Source organism: Leopardus geoffroyi, chromosome A2, assembly GCF_018350155.1.
Source record: "Leopardus geoffroyi isolate Oge1 chromosome A2, O.geoffroyi_Oge1_pat1.0, whole genome shotgun sequence".
NCBI lineage: Eukaryota > Metazoa > Chordata > Mammalia > Carnivora > Felidae > Leopardus > Leopardus geoffroyi.
In genome coordinates this window covers 166,856,721-166,875,740 of record NC_059331.1, presented here as the reverse complement: position 1 = coordinate 166,875,740, position 19,020 = coordinate 166,856,721, and the positions used below count along the sequence as shown (strand labels likewise).

The window sequence follows — 19,020 nt, the reverse complement described above, 5'->3', positions numbered from 1 at the left end:
GAGAGCCGCCAACGGCTCCCTACCCCAGCACGGGTGGGCAGAGGCCCCCGTTTGTCGGAGTTGTGACCGGCCAGGCCTCCCAACACTTGCCGCCCGGACTCGGTGGGCCCCCGACCCGACCCGAGCCTGCTGGGCTGAGCGGACTACCAGAGATTGACATGTGGGGCTGGGGTTTGAAAACGTAAGTCTCCTGGGCTTTGATGACATCATCCTCGAGGTCGCTCCGAGGCCTCCAGTGTTACCGATTTTAGGGACGGCCTATAAAAGCAGACGGTGCAGCAGGGGCGCCTGGGTGGCTCAGTCGGTCGAGCGTCCGACTTCGGCTCAGGTCACGATCTCGCGGTCTGTGGGTTCGAGCCCCGCGTCGGGCTCTGTGCCGACAGCTCGGAGCCTGGAACCTGCTTCGGGTTCTGGGTCTCCCTCTCCCTCTGCCACTTTCTCGCTCACTCTTTCTCTCAAAAATGAACAAATAAGCTTAAAAAAATACTCTCAAAAACAGATGGAGTGGGTCCCGGTGCCGGACCAACCCCAGAGATTTGGTGGCTTTGTTGGAAACAGTCTCCTTTCTCCTTTTCCTGAACGGACAAGTTCGGTTCGCGCACAGCGGCGTTTTGCCTCGGGCTGTCTCATGAGCCGGACGTGCTTGTCTTCCTGTCGCCGCCCGTGTCTCTGCAGCGGAGCGGGAGGGGAGGCTGGGGGAGGCACGCTCTGGGGGCCCCAGGGCCCCGGCCGGTGACCGCCGAGGGAGCCTCCTGCTGGCTGCATTCGAGGGGACCGTCGCCGCCTGATACTTCCCCTGGCTTCTGACAAAGCCGTGTCCGTGCACGTCAGCCTCTAGGTCACCTCGTGGTTTTGTGACGGTCGTAGTGACCCACGGTGAGCGGACAGCACAACACCGTCCGGAGGCGGCTGTTCTACGATCGCTTCGTAACCGAGTGTTCATCCTCTCCCGAAAAGCCAACAGCGGGCCTCCAGGAAGGGGCCGTGAATGAACTTGTGCTCTCGTGATGGGGACCCAGAGTCTGGGAGCCGGGGGGTGAGGGCTTACGCTTGCTTCTACGGATCGAAACCCCGAACTCGGTGCGCGGGACCCAGGACCCACTTCTCTGTCCAGTAGGTGAAGGTGGGAGCACGAAGGTCCCCTTTGCCGTGACTGAGACCGCGAAACTTGGAAAGTTCAGAGAGTAGATCTCATCGATCAAAGATGACGATGATTTAGACCAGAACGTAAAGCCTCTTTCGTTACATTCTTTTAACAGCTCTGCAAAGTAAATAAGGCCACTTTAATTAGCTCCCTTTCCTTTTTTTTTTTTTCCCCAAGTAATCTCTAAGCCCTGTGTGGGGCTCGAACTCACAACCGTGAGATAGAGTTGCACGCTCTACCGACTGAGCCTGCCAGGCACCCTTAATTACCCTCATTTTAGAAATATAGAAGATGAGGGGCTCCCGGGGAGCTCAGTGGGTGAAGCGTCCGACTTGGGCTCCGGTCACGATCTCACGGTTCGTGGGTTCGAGCCCCGCGTCGGGCTCTGTGCTGACAGCTCAGAGCCTGGAGCTGCTTCAGATTCTGTGTCTCCCTCTCTCTCTGCCCCTCCCCCTGCTCATGCTCTGTCTCTCTCTCTTTCTCAAAAATAAATAAACATTGAAACTTAAAAAAAAAATACAGAAGACGAGGCTCAGAAAGCTTTAGTGACTCACTGTTTTGGCAAATCGGGATTAATTTAATTTAATTGCTGATAAGTCCGTTTAGACAGAGCCACATCATTTGCTATCGATAGAGCTACCCCGTGCTGTTACATACTGTATAGCACCAGGTACCTGCGGCATTTTGAAGTTGTGCAGTGCACAACCTGTACAACTGTATGGGGGCCCTGTTTGCTAACAAGGTGACAGGTGTGGCCTTTGTAATAGGCCAGCTAGGAAGCAGAGGGGAAATTCAGTCCCTCCATATCTTTTCGGACTGTAGTCTGTCACAGATAGGTGTAGTGGGGTGAAACCAGCATGTAAAAATATACATAAAATATCAGAGTGCATCTTATGGCAAAGGAAACCGTTATCTCATGACACCGTGTAATGAGCTGAAATGCAAAAAGTGGGTCATGTCCAAAAAGCTAAAAGCCACCATAGCAGATGGCTGTTCTCAGCATGGGTCAGTAGCCTAAAGGTATTTCATTTGGGAAGATTATTAATACCCAAACAGAGAGCTGTAATAATTCCTGCCTCCCTCTACAGAAGCAGCCAGAACTTCTCTGAGACCAGATATCAGGGCAGAAATGGGAGCGTATGCTGGTGAGGTGACCCTTGGGGTCGAACCTTCAACCCCACCCGGACCTCTGGGAGGGCGGGGGCTGGAGACAGAGCTCCATCTCCAACAGCCAATGATTTAATCGACCATATGCCTACGTAATGAATCGTCCATCGCGGCGTTCGGAGCAGAGAAGGGGAAAGTTTTGTATTACGTTCCTTTTTTAACCCGTGGGAAACTTGTCCAGAAGCCCCACCCCCATCCCCGGAACATTTCTCTCCTGGGTCGTGGTCAGGAGAGCCCCAAACACCCGCTGGTGATCTCCCTCGCTGGAGACCCGAACTCGGGGTCTGCTGGGGGTGCCTGCTTGAGCACAGGCGGCAACAGGAGTGGGGGCTGTCGGCGGGAGGGGGCAGGGGGGTTCCTGAGGGCCGGGGACTGAGGAGACGGGCAGAAGCCAGAGCCCCCCTTTGGCGAGGCACGGGTGGGAGCCAGCCCTGCGCTCTGCCTTGCATTCCCGGGTCAGCAAGAGAGGGAAACGGTGTGGGGTTGGAGTGCCCGGCTGGCAACCATGCCTAGGAAGCAGGAATTGGGGGGGGGGGGGTCACCTCTAAGTTCGTCTGCGGACATTGTCAGCCCACAGACAACATTTTAATAAGTATGTTACTGGGTCGTCTGGGTGGCTCAGTCGGTGAAGCGTCCGACTTCAGCCAGGTCACGATCTCGCGGTCCGGGAGTTCGAGCCCCGCGTCAGGCTCTGGGCTGATGGCTCAGAGCCTGGAGCCTGTTTCCGATTCTGTGTCTCCCTCTCTCTCTGCCCCTCCCCCGCTCGCGCTCTGTCTCTCTCTGTCTCAGAAATAAATAAAAACATTAAAACAAATAAGTATGTTACTTTGATAACAATCATGAATAAAATTATGTTCCCAGGAAGCTGTAAATCAGCAACAGTAAAAAAAAAAAAAGAAAAAAAAAGTCAGAAAGATGTTTTCCAGTTTTTAAACGCAAAAAAGAGGTCATTAGCCAGGGTGTAGGATGACCCTGCGTGGACATGTGCTTGTTCTGGGGGGGGGGGGGGGCGTCCCAGAATACACATCACAGTGGCATTCATGGTTATCTTTGGTATTACTGGGTCTTTCTTCTCCGTTTGCTTATCTTTTAAATGTTTTCCATAATGAACACATTATCGCTGTAATGTTTTGCAAAGTGTGGTTTTTTTTTTGTTTTTTTTTTTTTGAGAAATCAAAAGAATTCCATGTCATTTCAAGAACTCCAATGCTAAAAAGTAGCGTTGTTCTCAGGGAGGTGGAAAGCCACACGGGAACACGTGATTTGCCTTTTTACAAAATTCCTGACAAAGAGCTACAGCGAGGCCTTCTCCCGATTTGTTCAGTCTCCGTTCCTGGTGGTCGTACTGGTCCTCCCTCACCGTTGGTAACGCGGTCGGCACACGCTTGTCCTTCAGACATTTTGAGAGGACCAGGAGGACGGGGTGGGGCTGGGGTGGCTTTCAGCACATCTCCGATGTGTCGCTGTCTTGTCTCCATCGCCCTCGCGGCCCGAGAACTTCCCCCGGGGGACAGGTTGGTCTGGTCCCTCGTCTGCAAGGAAATGAACAGGTATTTGTGTGTTCGGTACGAAATAACGCTGACTGGTTTACTTACACTCTTCATTCCTCTTCCTCTCGAGGAAGAATAAGAATGAATTCTATGGGGCGCCTGGGTGGCTCAGTCGGTTGAGCATCCGACTTCGGCTCGGGTCACGATCTCACAGTTCGTGAGTTCGAGCCCCACATCGGGCTCTGTGCTGATGGCTCGGAGCCTGGAGCCCGTTTCGGATTCTGTGTCTCCCTCTCTCTCTGCCCCTCCCCCGTTCATGCTCTGTCTCTCTCTGTCCCAAAAATAAACATTAAAAAACATTTTTTTTTAAAAAAAGAAAGAATGAATTCTAGTCCTCAAGACCACAACACTTGGGGTTCTGTGCACCTTGGAGAAAAATTTGGGGACTTTTATCGTGCATCATCTTTTATTTTACTTCTTTATTTTTTTTTAAAGAGAAACGCTACCCCTCAAGACTTCATTTATTTATTGTATTTATTTACTTTTGAGAGACAGAGAGAGACAGAGTATGAGCAGGGGAGGGGCAGAGAGAGAGGGAGACACAGAATCCGAAGCGGGCTCCAGGCTCCGAGCTGTCAGCGCAGGGCCCGTCGCCGGGCTCCGACCCACGAACTGCGAGATCGTGACCTGAGCCGAAATCAAGAGTCGGACGCTTAACCGACCGAGCCCCCAGGCGCCCCCAGGAAGGAATTTAGGCTTTTGGATGCGTCCACACAGCACACCCAGACCCCCAGGGAGCTGCCCCCTCTGCTGCCCACAGGAGAAGGGAGAGCAAGAGGCCGCGGCCCGGAGCAGCCGCATTAAATGCGGGACTCTGCTTAGCTGTCACCAAGGGCCCAGCAAGTGACTGCGGCAGCTGTGACCCTGCCCCCAGGACACGTCTGCTGGGTCAGCTCCCACAAAAGAAAGCAGCGGAAGTCCTGGCCCCTGCCCGGTCCTACCGCAGACACCCTCGTCCTGCTCCAGACCCGTGCGGGGTGCTGGGAACCGCTTTGGGAAAACCCGAGGGCGCGGACACCCCGACCGGAGGATGATGGCAGAAGAAGACTCCCCGTCTTCCCGGCCACGTGGGAGGACATCCAGTGGGCCCCAGAAGGAGCCCGAGCTGCCCAGAGGGCTGTGCTGTGTGGCGCCCCCTGCAGGGTGGTGGGAGGCGGTCTGTCTGGGAGGGAGCCAGTCGGCGCCCGGACTCAGGTGTGCGTCCGTGCATCCGAGTCCGTTTATGTCCAGTAACATAAGGTCATCTTACCCGGGTGGGCTCTGGGCAGCCTCAGATTCCTTCTTGGGCCCAGTGTATTTCCGTCATTTTGCCCCTGTGTCCCTTCTGCCTCTCCCCAGCTTTGGAACGCCTCCCCAGGGCTCCCGCTGTCCCGTCCCGGCGGGCTCCGCTCTGGCAGAGGCACGGACAGAAGGGTCTGGCCTGAGACTCTCGCCCTTGGCCCCGCAGCGCTGGCCTCCCCGGAGGCAGGGGCAGCAGGGTTGGGGGAGCAGGGGACAGTGGAGAGAAAGCTCGCCTTGGTACCCCCACAACACGGTGTGCCCGGATGTCCGCACACGGTTCACGCGCAACAGCAGGGACCCTGGGGGTGTGGAATCTGAACTCGGGTGCTTGGGGACAGCTCCTTGTTTGGGGGGGAGGAGCCTCCCCCACCTGGCGCCACACCCCCACCTCCTCTTCTGCAGCAGCTCAGCGCGGGGTGGTTCCCTCATCAGCCGGTCCCCCCCGGAGCCGTCTTAGCTCAGGAGGATCTTCCTGACCCGGAACCACCCGCCTCCTCCGACATCAGACTCTCTCACCCCCATCGCCCGCGGAAAGGTGACCCACTCCACCTCCCCTCGCCCCCCAGACCCTGCGGCGAAGCCTCCAGGTCCTTAGCCCTGCTTCTGTGGCTCAAAGGGGTGCCCTCCGCTCCGCGCGTGGCCGGGAAGGCATCTGGGCCTGCAGGGCCCAAGGCTGGGGTGCCTCCCCCCGTCCAACCTCACGCAGCCCGTCCTCGCCCTTGCCTCTGAATTGCCCGGGACCGTCCGGGGCTGCCTCTGGGTCAGCGCGTTGGGCCACCACCCCAGAGTGGAACCGCCCCTGCCACCAAATCTCGTCTGGGGAGGCCGGGGTGAGAATGCAGCCCTGGGGGACAGGAGCAGGCGTCTGCGGGCTCCGTGTGTGCACGTGTGTGTGCGTGTACGCACACAACACAGGCACCTTAGCCAGAGGTCGCCTATCACAGAGCAGAGAGCGTGAGCCTCGGGAAGGTAGGAGCTGCGGGGGCGGGGGCAGGCCCGGCTGGGACCCCAGGGGGACTGCTTGCGGCCCTGGGGTGGGGGGAGGGCACATCTCTCCTGCAGGACCGCGTGCCCCGGCGTGGGGGCGCCACTGCTCTTCCCGGAGGGGCCAGCAGGGGGACCTTTCCCCAGGCCTTCCCCACCCGGCCACTGCCTTCCCGGCCCCAAACCCGTCTTCCTGTGCTGGGCGTGCGCGGGTGGGATTCAGGCGTGATGGCACCTCTCCCCGTCCGGGTTTCGAACCGGCCCAGGAGGCCTGTCGCGGGACTCCCCGATGCCAGGGGCGGGGGGTGGGTGCTCCTTCTGGGGGCTGTTAGCTGGGTCGCCCGCAGCCTCCGCCCCGTCACTCGGGCATAAACTTAAAACTAAAGTGAACCCGAACACTGAGCTGCCTTGAGAACCTTCCGGGAAGTGACACAGACGTTCTCGGTCCCCCGTCCTGCTCGGACTAATCCGCCCCCGCCAGGAGTGAACACAGCTGCGTCAGTGAGGCCCTGACTTGCCGCCTCCCGGCCGGTCCGCTTGTCCCACCTGCCTGGTGCGGACCGGCCGCGGGCTGAGATTAGAAGTCGGCGCAGCTCCGTCCGGGGTGCGGTGGCCGGGGGGTGACGCGTTGCGGTGGGAAACCCCGCGTCTGCAGTTACTTATCTGCACGTGGCGTTGGAAGATTCCAGTCACCGCGTGCGTGTTAGCCCGTCTGGTTTATCCTCCGCTCCTCCAGCGGCAGTGGAAGGCCCCCCGCTCCCCGCCCCGTGACACGTCCGCTCACCTACCTGGAGGTGAGCAAGTCTGAATGGGTATCCGTTTGAGATCATTTGGCTGTTACTGAGTGAGAAAGAACTTGGCATATTTTGTTCTCTGATGAGGCAAGCAGCATTTTTTTAAAGAATCTTTTTTTTTTTTTTTTAAGTTTACTTATTTATTCTGAGAGAGGCAGAGACAGCATGCGTTGGGGAGGGGCAGAGAGAGAGAGGGAGGGACACAATCCCAAGCAGGCTCCACGCTGTCAGCACAGAACCTGACACAGGGCTCGAACCTACAAACTGTGATGTCATGACCTGAGCGGAAATCAAGAGTCGGACGCTCGACCGATTGAGCCACGCAGGCGTCCCGCAGGCAGTATTTGAGGGGGTGAATTCTCATATCGGGCTTGCAAGCTGAACTTTGTTAGCAATGTTCCCCAGGGGCTGGAGATGCCCGTGGGCAGGAGGAGGCACACAGAGGCCTGTGGCCAGGCTGGGAGGTACTCCATCGGCACGACTTTCCGTGTTTGCGACATGGCATCTTCTCATAAAGGCATAGTGGGAGTTTTTAACGCAAATTCTTCTCTGTTGGGTTTGATTTAAGAAAAGATTTTCCGAAAGAAAGAGAGAAAGAGAGAAAGAAACAAAGAGAGAGAGAGAAAGAAAGAAAGAGAAAGAAAGAGAAAGAGTGAGGAAGGAAGGAAGGAAGGAAGGAAGGAAGGAAGGAAGGAAGGAAGAAGGAAAATTCCAGCAACATTTTTAGGAGGAGTTGGTAGGTCACATAAAATAAAGCAATGGTTTATAAACGTGTCCTGTTTCCAAAATGGTGAAGAAGGTTCTCCGAGAATCGTTTCAAAAGACAAAGACCCTGGGAAAGAAGCAGCCTCGGGACCGTCCACAGACTCATCTCTTCTGAAATAACTTCCATTGTTAATTAATGGGCTTAAAAAATCAGGCTGAATTTTCAGAACCAATTTCTTTTTCCTCTCTGAATTTCAGTATCACTTTTGCTTATGGAGTCTCCTACTAGCCATCGATCTAAGTGAGCTATTTATTATCTTGGGCTGCTGTTTGCACATATTCTGTTCTATCCTGTCATCTGGAATGCAAGCCGACTTGGCTGTCACACTTGAACAGGAATGTGCAGTGAGAGGACAATTTACCGCGAGGAGGAGACCCCTTTCCGCTGAGGTCCTTTCTAATGCTTCTGGACATCTTGGGTTGATGATTCTCAGGGGCTCAGGGCTCAGCCCTCTGGGGAACTGACAAGGCGAAATCCCCTTCTCTGTTTCTGAGGCATTTCCCTGGAACTCTGTCCCTTTAGCTGTCACCACTCGCCCTGACGTCCTGTCTGGGGTTTCCTGTTGCTGGATTGTGTGAAGCTGAAATCAGCCAGAGCTCCCCAAGGCTCGGCTGAGCAGCTCTTTGGAAACAGAAATACCAATAAGGAACTATCCCATCTCTGAGTGCGGGCTGTGTGTCATCTGGCAAGGAAGTGCCCGAATGCTAGCCTGCAGAGGGAGAGGGTGAGCCGGGCAGGATGAACCCAGTAAAAGTCAGGGGTGACCAGCAGAAGGCTGCGGGAGGCTGTAGGAGGCCACGCAGAAGGCTGCAGAAGGCTGTGGAAGGCTGTAGAAAGCCAAGGAAGGCCATGCAGAAGGTTGTCAGAGGCTGCAGAAAGCCATGTGGAAGGCTGAGGAAGGCAGAGGAAGGCCACGGAAGGCTGCAGAAGGCGGAGGAAAGCCGGGGAAGGTTGTGGAAGGCTGTGTGAAAGGCCAAGTGGAAGGCCGTGGAAGGCCGTGGAAGGTCGTGGAAGGCCGTGGAAGGCCGAGGAAGGCCGAGGAAGGCCGTGGAAGGCCGAGGAAGGCCGAGGAAGGCCGTGGAAGGCCGAGGAAGGCCGAGGAAGGCCGTGGAAGGCCGAGGACGGCCGAGGAAGGCCGTGGAAGGCCGTGGAAGGCCGTGGAAGGCCGAGGAAGGCCGAGGAAGGCCGAGGAAGGCCGTGGAAGGCCGAGGAAGGCCGTGGAAGGCCGAGGAAGGCCGTGGAAGGCCGTGGAAGGCCGTGGAAGGCCGAGGAAGGCCGTGGAAGGCCGAGGAAGGCCGAGGAAGGCCGAGGAAGGCCGTGGAAGGCCGAGGAAGGCCGAGGAAGGCCGAGGAAGGCCGAGGAAGGCCGTGGAAGGCCGAGGAAGGCCGAGGAAGGCCGAGGAAGGCCGTGGAAGGCCGAGGAAGGCCGAGGAAGGCCGAGGAAGGCCGAGGAAGGCCGTGGAAGGCCGAGGAAGGCCGTGGAAGGCCGTGGAAGGCCGAGGAAGGCCGAGGAAGGCCGTGGAAGGCCGTGGAAGGCCGAGGAAGGATGTGGAAGGCTGTGGAAGGATGCCGGTGCCCCAACACCACCAAGTGCTCAGCAGGTCCTTGCGCCAACATATAAGCACCTGCCCTATTGTCCAAACACTTTTTAAACTTTCTGAATGTTCTCTAAACCTCCCAGATTTAAATGCCATGACCAGTCTAATTACCTACGTGTTCGATTCACATAATTTTGAGGGTAAGAAATTCTATCATTTAGCTTAGTATTAAGCAACAGGGGCTAGAGCCAAATACGGACACTAGTCCTTGAATTTTTCATTTTAAAAACTAAACATTGAACAAACAAGGTCAAACCGTCAAGAATTTTGGCACAGCATGACCCAGCTTTTTTCTTTCGAAAAGAGTCTAGCGACAACAAGAAGTCTTCTGACAAATAAACAGCCCCGTGCTTTCCGCACCGGCAGCAGCCGCCTGTCGGGCACACGCGGGCACCGAGGGCCAGCAGGCCGGACTGGGCCGGGCTTGTGGGCCTAGGATGTCAAGGCCAACAGCGCGACGAGTTCAGCTTGGGTGGCAGGGACATGAGATCATGGGCAGAGAGCCTGTGTCCCCACCAGGATGGTTCAGAGGTGTGCAAACAGGAACCAGGTTCTGTGATGGTTCTCAACTGGCGGGGAGTTTGCTCCCCAGGGGACATTGGGAGATGTCCCCAGACGGTTTCCACAGCCTGGGGAGGAGGCGTCGCCGTCTTGGGACTGAGAACGCCTTGCTGCCAGGGCTGGACCTTGACGGTATCAGATCCGGCTGGGAGAGGAACACGTCAGTAGGACACCGAGGGGCTGTGGGGCCCAAATCTGGTGAGGCAGTGCCCCAGAACCTCAGAATGGGACCTGATCTTTTAAATAGGATCTCTCCAGGGGCGCCTGGGTGGCTCAGTCGGTGAAGCGTCCGACTTCGGCTCAGGTCCTGAGCTCACGGTTCGTGAGTTCGAGCCCCGCGTCGGGCTCTGTGCTGATGGCTCAGAGCCCGGAGCCTGCTTCTGATTCCGTGTCCCCCTCTCTCTCTCTGCCCCTGCCCCACTCACACTCTGTCTCCCTCCCTCTCTCTCTCTCACAAAAATTTTTGAATAGGATCTCTACAGATGTTTCTAGTTAAGAGGAGGTCATCCCAGATTAAGGGAAGCCCTATTCCAATGATCGCAGCCCTTCCCAGAAGGCCAGCAGAGACACACAGAGGGGAGGTGGCCATGCGAAGACCGAGGTGGAGATTGGAGAGGCCAGGGTCACCAAGGATGCGGGGGACACCAGCAGCTGGAGCCAGGCCCGGAAGGACCCTCCCTGGAGGCTTCAGGGGAGCGAGGCCCTGCCGGTACCTCGAGGTCACACCCCCGCCTCCAGAACTGCGAGAGAGCACGTTTCTGCCGTTCGGAGCCACAGTGTGGACACGAGCCGGGTGGGAGCCCGGCCCCGGGGAAGCGAGCGGGTCCCATGGGGGGAGAAAGATCGGAGGGTTCCGCACATGCAGCCCCCACAACGTGGAAAACAGAACCGCGAGCCAACAATCGTGCGTGGAAGGTTCCCTGTCAACGGTTGTCTTTCTCGTTTCTCTGGGGCATCCGGGGACCCGCCCCTCGGGCCTCAGTCATCCCCCCCATCCGGCATGTTCCCTGCGGTGTCCACAGCCCCTCTGGTGGCCTCCCAGGCCGCCCAGCCCAGTGCTCACCGCTGGCCCAGTGCTTTCCTGGGTCCACAGCCCGGTCTCTAACCATAGCAGACCTAAAAGACCAAGATGTCACATGTTTGGAGAGAAATGGGAGCCCGGGCTGCCCTGTGGAAGGAGTTAGACAAGCTCCCCTTCGTTGGAGTTTGGCTCGAGATGAGGGACTGCCGTGGCTTGTACTGCCCGGCGCCCTGAGGGGGCTCCACTCCCCGTGCCCGACGTGAACATCCCTTCTCTCCGGTGCCAACGTGACCCACACGGTGGTGACAGCGGCCCATCCCTCCAGCAGAGGTTAACGTGGGACGGAGAAGGGAAGGTGACCTGTGACCAGAAGGGCCGCCATGCCCAGCTGCCGGAGACCTGGCCAGCCTGGCCTGGCTCAGGGACCGGCCCGTCCTCCCTGCCGTCCCGCCGATAAGAGGCACGGAAAGCCGTGGAGGGAGGCGTTGGTGTGGACACAGCTCCAATGGAGACTTTAAATTTTCTATGAACAGGGTCTTATTTTCCGGCCCATTGTTTAAGTCAAGTGCAGAAATAATGAGGCTCTTTGGGCCCCTTCTCAAGTCTTGGTCTGTGAACTTTCTGGAAACACCAGAGGGGGAGAGCCTCTCCAGCCACGTTGAATTGTTTGACCGTGTGGAGGGGGCTGCCTGGAGAGCTCTGCTCTCCCTTCTGTACGAAAACGTAGAGTGAAGAGTCATCTCTAATATTGTGGAGGCCAGTAGATTTCGCTGATAAGATCTTCTATTTAGTCAGCTCTCAAGCTGTCCCCACGTTTCAGGGAAGGCGTCGCATTTTGAGTGAAGGGGTCAGTGATGCCACCCAGGGGCTGGGTCTCTGTGGGCTCCCGGGGTCCCCCAAGCAGTGCGCCGACTGTGGGCTGGGGCTCCTGCTGGGCGATGAGCGGCCTCCAGGCAGGAGGCGGTCAGAGTAGGGACGCTTGTGTCCGATGCCCCCACTTTGGGTTTTCTAAGTTCTTTTCATCAAAAACGTTACATTATGAAAGTAACGCATGGTGATTTTAGCTGGAGGGATACAGGAGCTTTTGAAATCCACCCTTCCCAGCGACTCAGATGATCAGCGGTAGGAGACCAGCCCCCAGCTTTCTCCACGCGCACTCAAATTCTCGCAAACGTCCACACGTTCGGTATTTTCTGTTCTTGTTTTTGTTTGTCATTATAAATTAATAGCCTCTCTGTATTCCTCTGAAGAATGTGGAAATGTGAAATAAACTTAAGTGTTCAGCCTAGACTCCACGCTCTCGACTGGAGTGTGCAACGCCATCCATATGTCGAAGCCCTAACCCCCCACGTGGCCACACTGGGCACGGGTCGCTCATAAGGAGGTGATTCGGGTTAAATGAGGCCATGAGGGTGGGGCCCCACTCGGGTAGGACTGGGATCCTCGTGAGCAGAGAAGGAGGCATCTCTCTCTGTGCCGCGTGTGAGGACAGAGGGGGCTGTGGCCGCCACAAGCCAGCAGGAGGGCTCTCGCCGGGAACGGAACCTTCTGGCAGTGCGATCTTGGACTCCAGCCTCCAGAAGTGTGAGGGATACACTCCTGATGCCTAAGCCCCCCAGACGGTGCTATTTGTTATGGCTGCCAGAGCGGACGAGGACACCCCCCACTGTCAACCAATGGACAGAGATCCGACCCGTCTCTGTCCATGTCTGCACCCTGGTGACCACCCCAGCGACGGACGTACGGGCTGTGTCCAGTGTGTTATCACAACCCATCAGGGCTTCAGCAAGCCCCCTGGACGGCACGTCCTGGTGTCGAATTGCTTTCCAGAGCACAGACCCCCAGAAGGGCGGGGCTCAGAGGACGTGCGCATTTTCTTTGGAACCGATGTTGCCAGATTGTTTTCCCCAAAGGCTGTTGGGTTTTAGATCCTCACCAGCTTTCTTGCCTTGCGGCCGGCATTGGATCATATCATTCTTCGATGTTTGCTAATCTCGTAAGTGGAAGATGGTTATTTCATTGTCTCTCTGTTTCTTTAATGTTTATTTACTTATTTTGAGAGCGAGCGAGCACAGTGGAGGAGGGGCAGAGAGAGAGGGAGAGAGAATCCCAAGCGGGCTCCGCATTGTCAGTGCAGAGCCTGACGCGGGGCTCGAACCCACGAACCACGAGATCACGACCTGAGCTGAGGTTGGACACTTAGCCGGCTAAGCCCCCCCAGGCGCCCGGGATCGTATCTCATTCTTGTCCTCATTTCCCTTTCATGGGCTCCGAGTGAACGCAGCATATTTTCGCAAGGGCACCGTTCACTTAGATTTCCCGTGTTTCCAGTTGTTTATTTGTGTCCTTACCCATTTTCTGTTGGCTCGTCCCTCGTGTCGTTGTTATTTGACAATCCAGCAGACGGGGACACTGTGCCTCGCCGGCCGCACAGGAGTCTCCACGCGTGGTTTGTCAGTGGCCTCGCCCCCTTCGGCGCCCGGACGGTCTTTGATCTTGATGGCTGTGGGTTTCTCGTCCTGTTCGGGGACGCCTCCCTCCTCTTTGTCATATTGACGGCTTTCTGAATTTTCCCCCAAGAGCTTGTGCTTTGGTGTGTGGACATGGCATCCGTATGGAACGTGGTTTTGGATACGACGTGAGGTATGGTCCGGCTCCTCTCCTTCCGGTGACATGTGTCAGCCCTCGCTACTAAGGAAACCACACCCCTCCTCCCTGAATCAGGGTGACGCGTCGTCAGCTTTTTATGAAGAGGAGTTCGTTAGAAACTGAAATACAGATACTCCTAAATACACATTCCTAACATCGGATGTATTTTTGTAGCTTTTTCAGAGCATTTGCTGATTTCTAATCTTATTCTAGTTACGTGTATGCCGTAATACATCTCTGTCCTGAACTACGTCTTTTTCTGGCACCGCCCCCTCTGTATGTGCACAGCACGGTATTTGCTTCTAGTGTGTTCTGAATTTCTTTTTGTTTTAATTTTTTTTAATTGCTTTTTAAAGTTTTTATTTATTTTTGAGACAGAGAGAGACAGAGCATGAGCAGGGCAGGGGCAGAGAGAGAGAGGGAGACACAGACTCCGAAGCAGGCTCCGGGCTCCGAGCTGTCGGCACAGAGCCCGACACGGGGCTCGAACTCACGGACTGTGAGATCCTGACCGGAGCCGAAGTCGGACGCTCAACTGAGCCACCCAGGCGCCCCGGTACTGAATTTCCGTGAAATGAAAGAGGAAAAGAATAAATGTTTGCTCGATTGATGTAGCACTTCTCTATTGGTTCTGCGGGGTGTTTGGGGACTCTTGCCCTTATCTTGTGAAGACTTTAGAAAAGTGATAGAATGTCAAGGAAAAAAGGGGATCCTTCACCTGCTAACCTCCTGAGGATTTAGTCTGATGATAAGTGTCTGTGGCACCAGGTGCTGATTAAGCCCAGCGCGATATGACAAGAGTCTATGGATCAGGTTGGCGTTTCTAGACAAGACTCGGGAGCTGTGGCTTTGTGCTCGGGTCGGCGCTGCGTACCCAGAGGGCGGCTTCGCACAGCCAGCCTTCGGTCCAGGCGGTGAGCCTGTGACAGGTCCCTGCGTCCCCGGCACCGCCTTCTTCCCTGCACTGCTCCCCCACGGCCCGCCCCGGGGCCCCGCGGGCAGCAACGCTGGCCGCCGGCCGGGACTGACGTGAAAGTTGGTGACACGACGCATCTCAGGGGCAGAGGCGCGGTGTTTTCTGCTTAATCAAATATCCTGGTGCAGGGAGAAAACAGCAGCCTTAGCGCTTGGCCGTGTAGGAGGATTAAATGCTATACCACCCTCAGGGGGAAGAAATAAAACAGATGATTCAGTACCCCTGAGCAGAATAAAAATAATAATTATCAGAGGGCATAAAGTGATGGGAGAGAATTAAAGGCTGTAGCGGCTTAGCACGGCACAGGGTTAATTAACCAGCTGCTGGCCACGCGTGTTTCTTTTCATCACTACAAACAGGAGGTGTGACAGGTTGGGCCAGGCGCCCTCCCCCCCCACTGAAATCTTCCCTGGGCCCCCCGGGGGGACGGAGACCCCTCCTCTGGCCACTTTCCCCTGGCGGGGGGGGGGGGGGGACGCTCACAGCTCCTCCTCTCGCCCCGGGGGGGGGGCCGGGGCCATCGGAGCCCCCTCATTAGTTCCTCGTGCCTGAAACCAGACTGGTGTGTGTCCTGGGGCTGCCCTGACCAGATGCCACAGACTGGGAGGCCGGAACAGAGGCTGGAACAGAGGCTGAGTTTCTCAGAGGTCAGGAGGCGCGAGGTGTGGGCAGGCTGGGCTCCTTCTCGAGTGCTCAGGAAAAGCGGGTCCCCTGTCTCTCCCGCTTCTGCGGGTGGCTGGCAGTCCTGGAGTTCCCTGGCTTGGAGCTGTACCCCCAGTGTCTGCCTCGTGACCACACGGCACCCCTCTCCGGGGGTCCGTGACCCCGGTCACATCGGGTCAGAACCCATCCTAACCGAGTGTGACCTCGTCTGCGCTCATTACGTCTGCAGAGCCCCTGTTGACGAATAAGGCTGCATTCACAGGGACCAGGGGTTTGGACTGGAGCACGTGTTTTGGGGGGACACAATCTGACCCACCACAGGCTTTCGAGTTGGCGACCTGGAGCCTTCCGGCTGTCTGTCCGATCCCATGAGGCTGAGTGGGTTCTTTTCTCTGCCTCGGTGTCTCCCGGGCACTGTCGAGGTGGGGGTGCCGGAAGGCTGGTCCGGCATCCCCCTCGCAGCCCCCCCACCAGCTGCCGGGCCGGGGGGCCACCTGGTCGGGGCTGGCGCTTCCTACCCCTCACGTGGCCCCGTGGCGGGGACCGCGCCCCCTCCCTGCAGATCAGCAATAAAGGCGTTAAGGGCAACAGACCCTACCACTGGCTTCCACCGCCCCTCAGGAAACGCCATGCCCCCCTCCCCCCTCCCCCCCCCCCCCACGGCTCCTGACCCCCGTCTGGGCGTGCGGCTCACTGCCATTTACCCTTTGTCTCTGATGTTCGAGCTCATTTCCGGTACGTGAGACCGTTTCTCATCCAGGCTGGTTCAGACCATTTGGCAAGAATAATTTCGCAAGTCTGGTATTAGACGCTGCACAAAAGTCTAAATACATAATGCATCCTGTAATTCTGTCACACTCAAAACAAGCTGTCAAAACTGTCTGCATGACTTATCCTTAATAAATCCCTAGTCCCGTTAATTGCTCCTGATTCCACTGAATCAGGGTTGTTGGAATCCGCAAATCGGGTGAAGAAGGGACGGGGGACGGGAAGCGTTTAGAGGCCTGCCGCCGCTTCTCCCCCAGGACACAGGGGTGAGGACCCAGGTGGGCGCCGCGCAGCCCGCGTGCACGGAGGCCGGGTTTCCTGCGCGGCAGCTTGGAGTCTGGCGGGTTTCGAACGTTCTTTCCAGGGAGCCGTCGGAGGGAAAGCGAGGCCCCGGTTGCCTTCGAGAAAGATCGCCAGGACGGGAGACTGAGTCTGTGACACTAACTCTCCTGGAAACGGCGACTTGGGGGGCACGTGCTTGACGCTACGGGAGCCAGACGCGCTGCGCGGGGGGGTGCGCCCGGCGGTAGAGACGCACGCGCACAGCTCTCGGGAGGACGGCAGAGAACCCGGAACATTCCGTGAGGGCTGGGAAGCCGCCACTCCCTCTGGCCCCCGACACTCGGAGAAGGACTTTAGCATCAGATAGACCTGCTCGTCTTCTGGCTTCAGCGAATACACTAGTTTGTGACCTCGGGCCAGGGCCCTCCCTCACGCGCTGCGTTGGCTCCGCTCAGTGGCACGGGGCCGCCGCCCCGGGGGGACAGGAGCGGGGACCGAGGGTGCTCTGGGGTGGAGGGGGGAGGGGGTTGCTCTGGCATTGTCATCATGCCCTGGATAAAAATGGCTTTCCTCTCCATTCGGGGTGATGCAGCTTGCTCACTGTGTGTGTGTGTGTGTGTGTGTGAGCACACGTGTGTGCACATGAGTGCATGCATGTGTGCGTGTGAGTACACACGTGTGCGTGTGTGCGCGTGAGCACATGCGTGTGTGCGTGTGAGTACACAGCGTGTGCATGTGTGCGCACGTGTGCACACGCAGGTACATGTGTATGAGCACACACGTGTGTGAGTACGCGTGTGTGCGTGTATGTTATGTGATTGCACGCGTGCAGCACGACTACACATGTGTGTGAGCACGCACGTGTGTGCATGTACGTGAGCACACACGTGTGCGTGTGAGTATACATGTGTGTGCATGTGTGCGCACGTGAGTAATGCGTGTGTGGGCACACGTGTGCACGCGTGAGTGTGTGCATGTGTGTGAGCACACGTGTGCAGCGCGAGTACGTGCGTGTGTGAGCGCATGTGTGCACGTGTGAGTATCTGCATGTGTGTGAGTACACGTGTGCGTGCGTGTGTGTGAGCACCCGTGTGCACCCGGGAGTATGCGCGTGTGTGGGTGCACACGCGTGTGTCTGAAGCCTGTTTAGAAGAACTACTGCTGCATCTGGCAGGAGAGGAAGGCTGTTGACAGAGAAGGGAGGAGGGACACAGGCAGGGCAGTGGGGACAGGACCATGCCCTGCAGGCAGGGGGCCAGGAAACAGCAGGAACAACGCCACCTGCGCAGAGGGGCGGGGCAGCAGAGCAGGGCTGGGCAAGTGGCTTCTGGAAAGAGCCAGACAGTGAGTACTTGAGGATCTGTGGGGCCCCGTGGCCACGACTCACCCCTGCCACTGCGGCCGGACGGCAGCCACGGGCGAGATGTGTACGGACGGGAGTGGCTGCGTCCCAGGAAGCTTTATTGTGGACGCTGGAATTTGAATTTCCTATCATTTTCACACGTCACAAAATGGTATTCTTTTGATTTTGATTTGATTTGATTTTTTGCCACTTATAAAAGCAAGAACCGGTCTTGGCTCCCAGGCTGTGCACAAACAGACGGTGGCCTGGGGTCCCCAGCTCCAAGGGAGGGCTCCTCCCAAGGCCGATACGGCCCCCGTGTGACCTCAGGCGGGGGCCCAGGCCGCCGGCACCGGACAACGAGGACCACCTTAATTTTGTTTGCCGTGGCCTCCTCGTGTCTGGCACAACCCGGCATGAAGTAGACGTTCAACAAACAGCGGCCGAGTGACTCACTTTCACCGTGAAGGTATGTCACTTGCCCTAGACTCTCTCTCGGGCAGGCGTCTCTTCGCCCAGCCTCTCCCAGGGCTCCTGCAGGCGAGGCACCTCTCCCGTTCGGAGACACGCTTACTCTCCTTGCCATCAGCCCGCAGCACAGCGCTCAGTGCCCAGGGCTCAGCAAATGCCCGTGGCCTCTGCAATCGGAGGCCCAGCTGGCACCCCCCCGGAAGGCTGGTGCGCCCACAGCCAGGGGCCCCGGGGCCCGGAAGAATGGCCGACCACGCTTTCTTCTCTCCAGGAGCTCCAGGGGGAGTATTTCATACCCTCAATTTAGAAACAGAACCTTTCGGGGTGCCTGGGTGGCTCAGGCGGTTGGGCGTCCGACTTCGGCTCGGGTCGTGATCTCGCGGTCTGTGGGTTTGAGCCCCGCGTCGAGCTCTGTGCTGACAGCTCGGAGCCTGGAGCTGCTTCGGATTCTGTGTCTCCCTCTCTCTCTGCCCCCCACCCCCACCCCCGCTCGCATTCTGTCTCTCTCTCAAGTATAAATAAACATGAAAGAAAAAAAATTTTTTTTAATCTCATGCTTGTTTAAAAAAATAGAAGCCATAACCGTCTTTTACGGTCCAAGTACTAACCAGCAGAAAGATAATATTTACCCCAATCCAGGAGACTCAGGAAGGCACACATTTCACATTATCTCTTGGGACTAGTAATTTTTAAGTAGTGAAAAACCAATTCAGTTCCCACGGAGCAAAAGAGTCTCCTGTCTACGGACGTCAGAAAGCAGAGGCCACCGTGGCCGCGAGAAGTCGTGCGGAAGCTGGTGGTCACCGCGGCTCTGAGGGCCGCCTCCAGCGTGGGTCCGTGCCTCCTGCCGCGGGGGGAGGGATCTGAGCTCTGGGTCCCCCACCATCTGCTCTCAAGCTGGACTGAAGAGGGGAGACCGGAGGACCCTCAGGACGCGGGCAGCCTGTGGCGCCGTGTCCCCTCAGGGAAGCCATCAGAGAAGTCCAGCGAGTTGGCTCAGAGTT

At 57.2% G+C, this 19,020-nt stretch overlaps 1 protein-coding gene across 4 annotated transcripts in view; it reads left to right on the top strand.

The window, feature by feature from the left end:
* The window catches only part of CNPY1 (canopy FGF signaling regulator 1), a 42,267-nt gene that overhangs the window by 8,529 nt on the left and 14,718 nt on the right, over nt 1-19,020 (top strand). The gene's annotated exons all lie outside the window — the stretch shown is intronic.